Below are 13042 nucleotides of genomic sequence, written 5' to 3'. Positions count from 1 at the left end.
CATTCAAAAAAAAATTCCATGCATTTTTGGACCACCCTAATGAAGACAAGGATTAGCATAATTAAATTCGTATTTCATAACGAATCTAACGACATAAAAAACTCATTTCTGATTTAAAAAATGCAGTTGTACAGTTTCTACATTAGGACGGCGACAGAAATCTATTTCCCTAAATCGAAGATCGACAGCGCATGCACGAGGAGCATGCGCAGTTGGTGGATTCGCGCGTGCGCCATGTGACAACGTGTGCACACTGACACCATGCGCAGTTCGCGCGGAGCGCTCGGCTCGAGATAATCCGAGTAGTTTGTGATCGCCTTGTCGCTGGAGGCTAGATCTTGGAGAGGGAGGAGTGAAATTTCTTCACCCTTGCTCGCCCGGTTTATTTTCGTCTTACGCTCCGTGCGCGCGCTTTCCGGCGCCTCGACTTTTCTCTCTTTCTTTTGGTTTTGTTCCTCGAAAAGCCAGTCGAGGGTCAACGCACGTACGCGGCTATGTGAATTTATAATCGTTTGCGATTTTAGCTACTACTCCTCCGAGACACGCAACTGGTGCGCTATTTAGAAAGAGTGCGCGGAAAAATCGGAAAATGAAGTACAAGCAAGTAGAGTTTTCAAAAATGAACTAGACTCGTGAGTGTTTTTTTTTCGGAAAATTGTTTTGTGACCGGGGGAGAAAAATTGTCGAGAAGGATAGGTGGTTTTCCGTCCGAATGTGGTGAGCAGACCAGGCCTTGCCGCATTGTTGCTATATTTATGTGCATGGGGAGGAGACTATTGAGTGAGTGTTTTTGTTCCCCGGACCAAGTACGCCCCTCGGCTAGGATTCAATTCCCGGAATTGGCGGTGGCTTTGAATTGAGGGGTGCCGTCTGGATGCTTTTAAATTTTAAAGGTGTTTAAAGGGCACTTTTCGGTGGTGGGGTCAGGTCCAGAAGACTTTCGGCGAAAATCACGCAGATGTCTTCGGGGTGTGTGTACAGCAATGCACAGTAATTTACTATATAATTCGGCACATTATCGTACAAAAATAAACGGTGCAATTAGAAAACTTAATATTTTGACGGAAATTCCAAAATCCTCCGCTGAAACTATAACACGAGCGTTTTAAATTTAGTACAATATAGGACATTATTAATTTACAACGTGAAACTTGGTGCTTGACATGAAACCGAATTAAAATTCTTCATTGAAATAAAATATCGGAAGTTGAAAAGTATGTATGGTATCATATCTAGTGGGCATTAAAAATCAATTATTTCTATGAGTAAAAAACTGCAAATTCTCAACATCTAAACAGAATCTACAATTCTCCACCGGAGTTTAAAATTAAAAAGTAATATAGTAACTTTTCCCCGTAGTCTATCCGGTAACAAGCGTTGAGTTCGGAAGAATTTAGAATTTTTGTTTCTACGAATACGCGATTTTTCTTTCGTCTAAAAATCCCCCAACGGAGAAAGAAAAAGTGCAAATACTGTTCTCCTCAATCGAATTAGCAAAATTAAAAGGAAGGATATTAAAAATAATTAATAAGTAAAAGAATTTAAAATCAGGAATAGAAAAGATTTCAAAAAAATTTCACTTGGAAAACGCTAGATTGAATTTAAATTTATGTGTTGTTTTCTTATTAATAAATATTTTTTATTATATTGTCATTTGTAAGTGATAAAGAAAAATACGGTTGAAATTATATAAACATGTTTTTATTAATAATTCATTATTTACCGGCATTTTATCTTTCTTTCTGTTTTTACTAAAAATTATTTATTTTCTTGCATATTTCAATAACATTTATAAATAAGTATGCTCTACTTTTATTATAAGGAAAATTATTATAATTATGGAAAGTAATTATTCCTTATTATCAATTATCATTTCTATTTAATTACTGTTGCATATTTATGATACATATATTTAACCTACTTTTTTCATTATTAAATCGTTTTATGACTTGTACATTTGTTAAATATTAAAATTTATGTTTATATATTTTTTAATAATGTTTTTAAACGTCTTAGAAAATACATTAATCCCTGTTAACATTTAGCATTACAGATGAAATATATTCAAATGTGTGAATTAAAATAATTTTGACTTTATAGAGGGGCAGACTTGAATTGAATGGAATTAAAATTTCAAAACTTATATTTTTTACATGAAGCAATTAAAACATTTTATTAAACATATTGTGCGAACTATTTTGTGAACCGGTTCAATTAAAAGGATTTAAATAAAAAGAAGTTCTTTTTTAACAAAAAGTTGAATTTTTACATAAAAGGAATTATTTTGGACAAAAAATGGTATAGGTAAATTTTTGATTACCAAAGTAATCTTTCTCCACAAAAAAAAGAATTAAAAATAAACACTTCAATTTCCAACCAAAGAGATGAATTTTGAACTAAAATTTTGAATCCTCAGCAAAAAATGCATTTTAAATAAAGGAGAGCAATTTTAAAACTTTGTTGCTAAATTTTTAACCAAAAACGTGCATCTTTAAACAAGAATAATTTTCTACCAAAAAAACGAATTTTTAATAACATTCAAGAATTCTCAACAAAAATGTTAAATTTTGAAAAAAGAAGGTATTTTTTCGTTTTTAAGAAAGCCGTTCAATTTTTTTTAAGCCATTTTTTTTAATTTAATCATTCTTAACCAAAAAGTGTAATTTCTAACTAAAAAAGATTAATTTTGAACAAAATTCAAGAATTCTGAATCAAAGAGTTGTATTGTCAACTAAAAAAGAAGAATTTTTAATCTGAAAGGTTATTTTTCTACCAAAACAGACAAATTTGTAATAAAATTCAAGGGTTCTCACCCAAAAGTTGAAGTGTCAACTAAAAAAGATGCATTTTTAATAAAAAAGATTGACTACCAAAACAGACGAATTTTTAATAAAATTTAAGTATCCTTAACCAAAAAGTTAACCTTTTAATTGAAAGCATAAATTTTTAAATAAAAATAATTATTTTTTGGAGATAATATTATAAATATTATTCCAGAAATTCTGACCAAAAATAGATAAATGTTTAAGTTTTCAGGAAAAATGGTGAGTTTCTCTTTTAGATTGCTGTCAGAATTTTTTCACTCAATTTTTCTTGAAAATTGTCTCATTGGTTTCTACAACATATATTTTGTTTATTCAAATCGGTCATTAAAAATATAATATACTATTGTATAATTTATACAAATATATATTATGTTATATATAATATATTTTCATAATATTTATTTTTGAATTGCGCCCCTGTCAGACATTTATTTAGTTATATAAATTATTTCTAAATAAAAACACATAGAAAAAAATTGATTGACAAAATAATAATATTTTGTATTGTAAGCTATATAAATTTTAATTTACTAACAATTTCTCAAAAATGGGGCCCCAGACCCCAGATCCCTTACCATAAATTTCAAAACAAAATTTTCAACTCCATAATTATCCAAATAATTATTACGGCTCTTGTATTTTTTCATTACTCACCGATATCCTGCTACTATTGACTTCTTTATAAAGAACAATTTTCGTAAGTTTTATTTATTTTATTTCATTCCTATCGACCAGAATCTGTAAAGAAAATTTTAATATATAAATTCAGTCAAAAGTTATAGATGTTTAAAGAAAGAATTGGTGTTTTTAAACTTTAAAATTTAAATTGTCAAAATTTCGCAGAGATTTTTTTTTCAAATCGGAAAAATATGTGCCGAACGATTTCCTCTAAAAAACTAAAATAATTTTAAAAAATAGGAAAAATTATAGGTATAAGCAATTAAGGCAATGGCATGCAGAAAAAAGAGACGTTAAGAAGTTGAACATTAAGACCGGAAGTGAGCGGATACAGGAAGTAAAAGAATTCTAACACCTTGGCAGTAAAAAAAATACAAAATGACAGTCGGTCTAAGAAGACGTTTCAGGAATAGCATTAGGAAAGAAGATCAGTAGGATAAAGAGAATACGTGACAGACTGACAGGGCACATCCTTACGAAGGGGTAGTAGCGACATTTTTAGAAGGTACATTAGAAAAATAAAAAGGGGAAGGGAAGACAAGAACTAGAATGGAAAGGTTAGCTGAGAGCATGAATGAATGGAGAATTGCATCAAACCAATCCTTTTGAAACTCGAATTATTGTTGACTCTTTGAATGAAATAAAACGTGATAATGTTTTTTTTCTCAATAACATTATACAAGCAAAATAAATTACACACCTCATACACTTTTTAATTGTTTGACCAATTCCAAGAGACTTTCCAATAAATTAATATGAAAAAAAGTATTCAATAAATTTTGAACTATCATAATAAAAGATTCTAAAAGCCACTGAAAATCTTCCAAAAAAAGTGGCCGCTAGATCGCGAAACCTGGATTTTTTGGAAGCCCAAAAATGGCTGTGAATTAATTTTTTTATAGAGAATTTGATACATTTTTAGGAGAAGAATCTTGTGGGTCAATTAAAATATCACCAATTTTTAAATTAATTTTACGTCAAATGACGATGTAATGCAATTTAAACATTTTTCATTGCCATATTTATTTCTACAAATTTAGAGAATACAACTTTAATTTTTCTGATTTAAAAACTTTCTAATTTTGAAGGTTTCAAATTAGAAGGTCTTCGATTTGGAAAACTTTTAATTCCAAATTGTTTAATTATAAACAATTTTTATTACAAAAGCTTTAAACTGATAATTAAACAACTATATTCAATTCAAAATCTTAGACTATAAAAAATGTAACTATTTATACATATAAAAAATGTGGGAGAAAATGGGGGACAATAGGGAAAAATGTAAATCAAAATTTTTGAGAGCTTACATTTTCAAAATTTGAATGAATTTGTAAATATCTAAGAATAAATCTTTCAATTTTTGGGCCTGCCTTAATTCCAAACATTTTTTATTTTTACTTATCTACTTTTGAATATTTTAACCTGGAATTATTAATTTTTTAAATTTGCAATTTGAAATGAATAAATTAACCAAGGCTTTTAAATTGCAATTTCTATATTTTCAAATTTTTGTAAGATTTAGAATCTTATAATTCAAAATTATGAGCATTAATATAATAATAATAAATTTAATATAGCGAATTCAATAATTGTACAAATTTATGTCCATATTTAGTGAATATTTTGAATAAAATAAAATGATAAAGGCAGAAATGCCCATAAACAATAAATTAAATATTTCTTATATTCTCAAAAGCAGTCGTGTAAAGAAATATTACCTTTTCTTAAAACTAGTATTATTGAGAATAGATTATATATTCTATATAGATTATATATAAGATCCTTTCATGAAAAAGTATATTCCTGATCTGAAGTTGTGAATTAAAATGGAACATTTGATCTATTTTCATAAAATTCTTTACGCAGTCCGGTTTTCAAAAAGTCTTTGAAACCTTTTTTTTTTAGGAAAAATAATGTTTCAAATAAAAGTTGTAGACTTTGAAAAGAGGCGCATTTTTAGAGTTTGAGACATCTTTCTTAGTGCCTAACCCTAACTTATTCCAAGACGAATGAGAAGATTAAATTGAGAAAAAAAAGAAAATACAATAATCTTATCTAAGTTGTTTAATATCTTCACTTTGAAATATCGATTTGCAAGTTTTTTATTTTAGTTCTTTTCACTGAAAATAAGTCTTTCAAAAAATATATTTAATATGAAATCATAAAGTTTATTAGAAGACTTAAAATGTCTAAAGCTTTTAGCTTCTGTTAATTTTTTCATCGGAAATTAGCAGTTTTAACCAAAAATCATCATCAAGGTCTTAAACGATTAAAAAACTTCCAGCCATTTACGTTTTTCGAGCATGTTAGCATTTTTTCAGAAATTGGAAATTTAAAACAAAAATCATGATATTTGGAACTAGATTTGCAATTTTTAAACATTTTCAGGTTATATAAACATTTTTCGCTGAAAATCGATTATTTGACATAGGTATCATTGATTTTCGAAGAAGATTTACAATTTTGAACAATTTTCTGCCATGTTGTTTTCGCAATTTTCTTCGGAAATTGTTGCTGTTTTTAATTTAAAAAAATTAGATTATAAAGAATATTTACTATTCTTTAACAACTTGAGATTATTTCGGTGTGTTTTACCTGAAAGTATGGTTGTAAAAAAAAATTTGTAGGCTGGTATCCAATGTTTTTTGTTAAAAAAAAATCACATTTAGAAGCTCAAAAAATTTTTGATTGTATTAAGTGTTGTTTTTTTGTCGAAAATTGATATTTTTATTTAAAAAATGATTGATTTTCAAAGAAAGTTCATAATTTTTAACCCTTTTAGCTTACGTTGGCGTTTTACATAGAAAATTTGTACTTTCAAAACAAAATCATTGTAATTTGAACATTATTTATATAATATTTGAACCAATGTTGATTGTGTTAGTGCTTTTCGCCGGCAATTGGTATTTTCAATAACAGAACAACCATATTTCAAATATTCCAAAGAATATTGACAACTTTTTAATAATTTTAATTTACATATTGGCGTTTTGCGCCGGGAATCGGTCTTTTGAGGAAAAGATAATTATATTTGAAAATATTTTAAAGAAGGTAAATTTTGTTATGCAATGTAGGTTAAGTAATTAATTTTCACAAGAAATCGGCTATTTTATTCAACATTCACAGAAAACTGGATTTTTAATTTGAAAAATCATTTATTCTTCAGATTATTATTCAGAATCAGAAAATTCACAACTTTTCTTTTTTTTTGTCTATTATCATAAAAATTGGTAATTTTAATAAAAAATGATTGGATTTTAAAAAAGATAAAAACAATTTTGAAACAATAATAAAGTAAGTTAATATTGTTCACCAGAAATCAGTTATTTTAAACAAATCATTTGGCATCAAAAACAAAAATAATACTTTTGAGCAACTTTAAGTTAGGTTAGTGTATTTCGTTGGAAATTGCGATTTTTTAAAGAAAAATTCAACGCTTTGATGGTCTTCAGAGTGCAAATAAATATTATATATTCTGAAGTTAAGATATCAATTTTCATTAAGTATCAACAATATTGTCTTGGCTTTTCTTTTATATTATTTTGTTACATAACAGATTATAATGATAATAATAAATAAATAATAAAAATAAATAATAATAAAAATAAACAAATAATAAAATTAAATGTAAATTTATTTTTAAATTGGTGCCTTATAAATGAAATTTACAGGGATGTCTAGGAGAAAGATTATTTTCTCGATTATTTCCGCACCGGGAAGGAAAACACCAATGCAATATTGTTACTGGAGGCGCTGATCTTTCGGCGCGGCGCACCGGCGATTATAGGAGACGCGACAGAATCGATAGACTCAAAACTCTACGATTCGTGCCAAAATCTCAATCCCACACTCAGACCGCACCCAGTCGTAGGCGAGATTGGAATTTAGGAATCATTGTAACGGCAAAACACGACTCTAGTCAGGCAACAAGTTGTAGAAAAAAAAAAGAAAACAAAGCATTGATTAAAACCCAAGAAAAAGCCCACACGTCCCACCATCATATCATTCATAAACCTCATCTTTACATACAAATTCGGCCGTTTTAAATTAAGTTATGCTTAGCATAAAACAAATCCATTTTCTGTCACAACATAATGTTTTTTAGAATTAATTTGATTTGAAAAAATGTAAATACCACTACTTTATTATTCGATAACAAAATGGTTTTAGAACAAGTTGTTCTGGAATTGATTTACATATAGCTATCCGAAGGTCAATGTCAATTTTTTGGATGGCTTAAACAATAAAGCATTGTTAATTTTTTATTGCAAGGTGGCTATTTTTATCGAGGCAACAAATTTCAGGTAATTTCCCGGTTCGCCAAAATTTTCCATGGTCAATGAAATTAAAAAATTCGCATTCTTAAAGCTATGAATTTTTTCATTTGATGTAATAAAAAATAAACTGTATAACTAATAAACTGTAATAACTAATAAATAAATAAATCCTTGCTATATCATTTTCAATCGTGTTTATTTTGAGTAGCTTCAAATTAATAATTATTTAATTGTTTATGTATAATTTGATTTTAAAATATATTAGAATATTCTCCTTAAATTAATTTTTCAACATTAAAAATAACTAAAAATTTTTCCGGGAATCTCAAGAATCTTTTTATTATCTTAAAAACTTTCCAACACCTTACAAAATTTTAAAATTTTTGTTTCATAATCTCCAAAAATCTACATTTTGTTTAAGAATGTTTGACATTTTTCAAAAATTTTGGAAACCTTTTGAAATCTTTTGAAATATTTGCTTACAATTAATTTTTCAAAACAAAAAATTATTTTCAATTTTCACAGGAATCTCAAATTTTTCTTATTTAAAACCTATCAAAGTCTTTAAAATGTTTACAATTTTTTTAAATCTCTACAAATCTACATTTTTTTAACAAACAAAAATTAAATTATTTATCTTAATTATTATATCTAGATTTTCTTTAAAATTTTTTTGAAATCTTGAAAAAACATTTATTTAATAATCAAATTGTGTCAATATTTAAATATATTTTAAAGTGATTCGATTTTTCCCTTTAAAAAATCCTGTAAAATCAAAAAAATGGCGTTGAAATCTCTCAGATTCTTTTTTCGACAAATTTCTAAATCTTCAAATATTTTCTTTAAATTAATTTTTCAAAATAAAAAATCATTTTTAATTTTCCTAGAAATGCTAAGACCATTTTGCTATTTTTATGAAACCTTCTACAATTCTTAGACGGCTTCTAAATTTGTTGTTCGAAATCTTCAAAAATCTACATATTCTTTTAAATTATTTGAAATTATTTCAAGATTTAAATTAATTTTGAATCTTTTAAAATCATAATTTTTTACATAACTTCTTGAAATAGAACTATTAAAATTCTAGCGTTTCAAAGTTTAAATTTAGCTCTCTGAAAATTTTAACGATTCAAGGCTTTCTATTTAAAATAATTCAGTTTCAAATTGTTTAGTTTCGAATATTTCATTTATAATTTTTCTTTTTAAATAAAAAAGAAAATATTGTTATATGTCAAATCAGTGTCCTTCTTAATAAAAAAATTGAATCGGTCAAAAATGGAATATTTTACACTAAATAATCATTGGAATATAATTTGAAATTTAATGAAAGTTTTTTATAATGAAGCTGTCAATTTAAAGTTATTTACAAATTGACAAGAGTTTATAAAGTTTTAATAGGGCGTTTACAATTGTTTAATTATCAAGGCTTTCGAATTGAAACAGTCCCATTTTTAAAGGTAAAATCTGTAAAAAAAAATTAATTTTGAGCAGATTCACTAGGGGCCATTCACTCTCGAGTCAAGTGGTTGACGGAAGCTTCTAAGCACAGTTCAGAAAAAAATAATCAAGGTTAAATTTGTTTATTTGGCAGAAGTTATTTACTGGTCTATTTTTTTATTTCTATGCAGGGAAAAGTTACCATTCCTATTTAATCTTAATGACCACGATCTCATTTTATTCTGCGAAGAATTCTCTAAATTCCTATTTGGGTGAATTTTATTAATAAAATGATTTAGAAATAATACAATTATTATTATTATAAACAATTACAATTTTAATTAACACCACCCAAATAGAATTGTAGAGAATACTATAAAGAATAAATTGAGGCCTTGATCATTAGAATTAAATAAGAATTGTAACCATTCCCTAAAGAGAAAGAGAAACCTAAAACTCTAAATAACTACTGTTAAATAAACAATTTTAACCTGAATTATTTTTTCTAAAGTCATAATAAATCATTTTAATGATTGGCGACTTTTGAGATTGATTGTACGCAGTGTACATCCTTAAATCTAAAATTGTATTCATTTGAAGTTATAAAATGTGAAATTCAAATTAAAACAATCGAAGAGGAACAATTTTGAATTTTTAACTTTTGATGGAACGTTCAAAATTTGTTTATTTAAATGCTTAATAATTTACGCATATAAAATAGAAGCTACTGAGGCATTCAAAGTGAAAATTTTAAAATGAATTCTCGTTTAACTGTAAAATTTTTTTTTTTACCTTTATAAGTTGTACAGTTCAAAGATTCTAAATTTTTTAATTATAGCTATCATATTCAATTCAGAAATAATAAAAATTGAACGATTATATATTTTATTTATTAAAAATATTATATATTAGAATATAAATTGATTTTATTTCAAGCCTTAAAAAATGAATGATTGTTCAACTGTTATTCATTTATCAAAACCTGTGCTTCTTTTGAAATCTTTTAAAATATTTTTTGTAAAACTATTTTGTAAAGTAAAAAATAATTTTAAATTTCCCAGGTATCTTAATAAAATTGTAATATATATTCAACCTTTTTATAATATTATCTGAACATCCTTCAAAGTTATGAAAAATTTCCTTCAAAGTTTACAGATTCTTTTTTGACTATTTTGAAAATCCTTTCAAGTCTTTTAAAATATTCTGCTGAAATTAATTATTCACGATCAAAAATAATTTTCAATTTTCTTCGAAAAACTTAATAATTTTTATATCCTTTTGAAGCATTTTAAAATGCTCAAAAAACTTCTAAATTTTGGGTATAAAATCTTCAAAAATCTAAAAAAAAATTAGTCGAATAGTTTGAGCTGAGCGAAAAATATTTGTGGGTTGGCAAAAATTCAATTTTTAAATAGAAAATTTTTTTTGCTCAATTTTCAGGCGCAAAAAATAATTTTGCTATTACAGCAAAACGATATTTTCGTAAGGGTAAACTGATGAAATCATTTTATACGGGTATGTATATAAAAAAATTCCATGAGCTTATTCCTACGAAAATATCTCTTTGCCGTAATAGCGAAATTACCGTGTGTTTCTTTCCTTAAAGCTGAAGAAATTTTAGGTTCTACATATTTAACTTTTTCAAAAATGTGTGCATAGGACTCAATAAAAAAAAATGTATTTTGGTCATTTTTGAAAAATTCTAAATTAAGCAAAAAGACTTTTTTTTAATCAAAATTTTATTATTATTATTATTATTATTATACTCTAGCAAAAACTGCATCAACAAAATTTGCCATAATTTTCGAAGTAATAGGGAATTTTTTGAAATTTTCAAAAACTTGAATTTTCAAATAAAAAAAGGGAACAGAAGATATTAACCGATTTCAGAATTTATTTATTTTTACTTTTTTTGGATGCCAACCAACAAACATTTTTTGCTCAGCTCAAACGATTCGACTAATTTGATAACTTACACTTCGCCCTAATATATATATGTATGTATATATATATTAAACTTACTCGAATTTTTCTAAATTAATAATCAGTTTATTTTTATTTAATCATCAATATTTTTTTCTTTTATTAATCATTCCAAATATTTTCGTAAAATTAATTTTTTTCAAAATAAAACATCAATTGCAATTTACACGTGATCAAAAAATTCTATGGCAATCTTCAAAATTTTATATTTTGCTGTAAATTCTTTGAAATCTTTATAAAGATTTAAATCAAGTTGGAATATTTTCCAAAACTTCTAAATATCTCTTAAACTTAAGCAAATTTTCGAAAATTAATAATTGTTTAATTGTTATTTATACATCAAAATTGAATAATTTTACTTACAAATTAAGTAACTTAAAAATGGAACAATTACAATTGTGACGTTCAAAGTTTAAATTTAGTCATCTGAAATTTTAACTATTCAAGGCTCGATATTTCTAACAATTCAGTTTCAAGTTATTTAGTTTTGAATATGAACAGTTGAATATTACTATATATTAAAAAATGGTTCCTTTTCTTAATTGGATTTTTTTCAATTGAATTGATTTTAAACAAACAAAATGTCTTATCAAAAATAAAAAAGGTTTACATACAACATTTTTCGCAGACATTTCTCTATATTATAGTACTTCCTCATGACCTTTTTTCATAAGAAAAAACAATTTTGGCATTGTGGCAACAAATCAAATTTCGAATCCATACAAGCTTCCATTTTTCTGATTAAATTTCGCCAATCGATTTCTAACTTTTCCAATTGGCATTATGATTATATTGTAAGTTTAAAGGTTTAACTTACAACTAAGTGAAGTTAGAAATTTATTGAAGTTAATTTATTCAACTTTTAAAGTTTTCACTTTGCATGGCTATTGTAAACTATGGAACAATTCAAATCAAAAATTTTCAATTGTGAAACAAAAGCAGTTAAAAATTCAAATAAAATCAAATAAATTAAAATAAATACTGCCTCATGGGTGATTCGCCCTGGCATGTTTAAAAAAGGTCATTAAACTGATTAAACTTATCATTATGTAGTCCTGAAATTACGATAATCGGTATTTTCCGAGATACGTTCGAATTGAATCCGTAAATTTTTAGAATAAATCTTCGTTTTTTAGTTCAAATACTTCTATAAGTACACATATTCCATATATTACGGCAAATTCCGTAACCACAGACAGTATGATTTTATTATTCATTACTTATTTTATTATTAGTTTGATATTGAATTATTCATTATTATATGTTTTATTGCAAAATTGAATATCCTATCTAGCGTTCTTTCTCGAATTTTTGCGAAAATGTGTAAAAAATCCTCTACGATTTTTTTTCTTAACAATACAAGTTTTTGTTGCAATGAAAAACAGAAAAGGACTGTTAGAATATTCTCTTCTTCTGTAAAAGTATGCTCTTCGTCTTTCCCATCAAGGTGCAGGTGCAGATTTAATCTGGAAAAATAAAGAGAAAAAAAACAATGGAATTTTGAATAAATTAACATTGAATATTTCCCGAAAAACCGGCGCCATTTTGCCTCTTTTAAACTTTTTAAAATTTACGAATAAATTTCGAAAGTGGCCAAGAAATTATATCAGAATCAGAGAGAAAAATATAAATTATTATTATTATTATTACACCATTAAGCCATTTCCCTTTCGGGGTAGGCGTGACTCACTCGGCAGGCGAAAGGAGTATTGTGTGGAAGGGATAGAGATTTTTCAGATAGATCCAGATTTCTCGTGCTATTTAAGTAAATAACACGTTCGTTCCGCAACACTGCTCCGACCCAGGTTGCTGATCAATCTCTCTAGCAATCACCCCAAGCGA

At 26.4% G+C, this 13042-nt stretch overlaps 1 protein-coding gene across 2 annotated transcripts in view; it reads left to right on the top strand.

Moving 5' to 3' along the window:
• The first annotated feature begins 281 nt into the window (after positions 1–281).
• Positions 282–13042, top strand: part of LOC117182654 — a 71760-nt gene continuing 58999 nt past the window's right edge. The window contains exon 1 of one of the 2 annotated variants that reach the window (XM_033375760.1): positions 282–717. The gene's annotated coding sequence lies outside the window, so the exon portion shown is untranslated. Of the gene's footprint in view, positions 970–13042 lie in introns of both variants that reach the window. The other variant, XM_033375765.1, reaches the window with a different exon arrangement.

The sequence above is a fragment of the Belonocnema kinseyi genome, chromosome 1 (genome assembly GCF_010883055.1).
Source record: "Belonocnema kinseyi isolate 2016_QV_RU_SX_M_011 chromosome 1, B_treatae_v1, whole genome shotgun sequence".
NCBI classification, from domain to species: Eukaryota; Metazoa; Arthropoda; class Insecta; order Hymenoptera; family Cynipidae; genus Belonocnema; species Belonocnema kinseyi.
The sequence above is the reverse complement of the archived record's forward strand: the minus strand, read 5'-3'. Positions and strand labels throughout refer to the sequence as shown.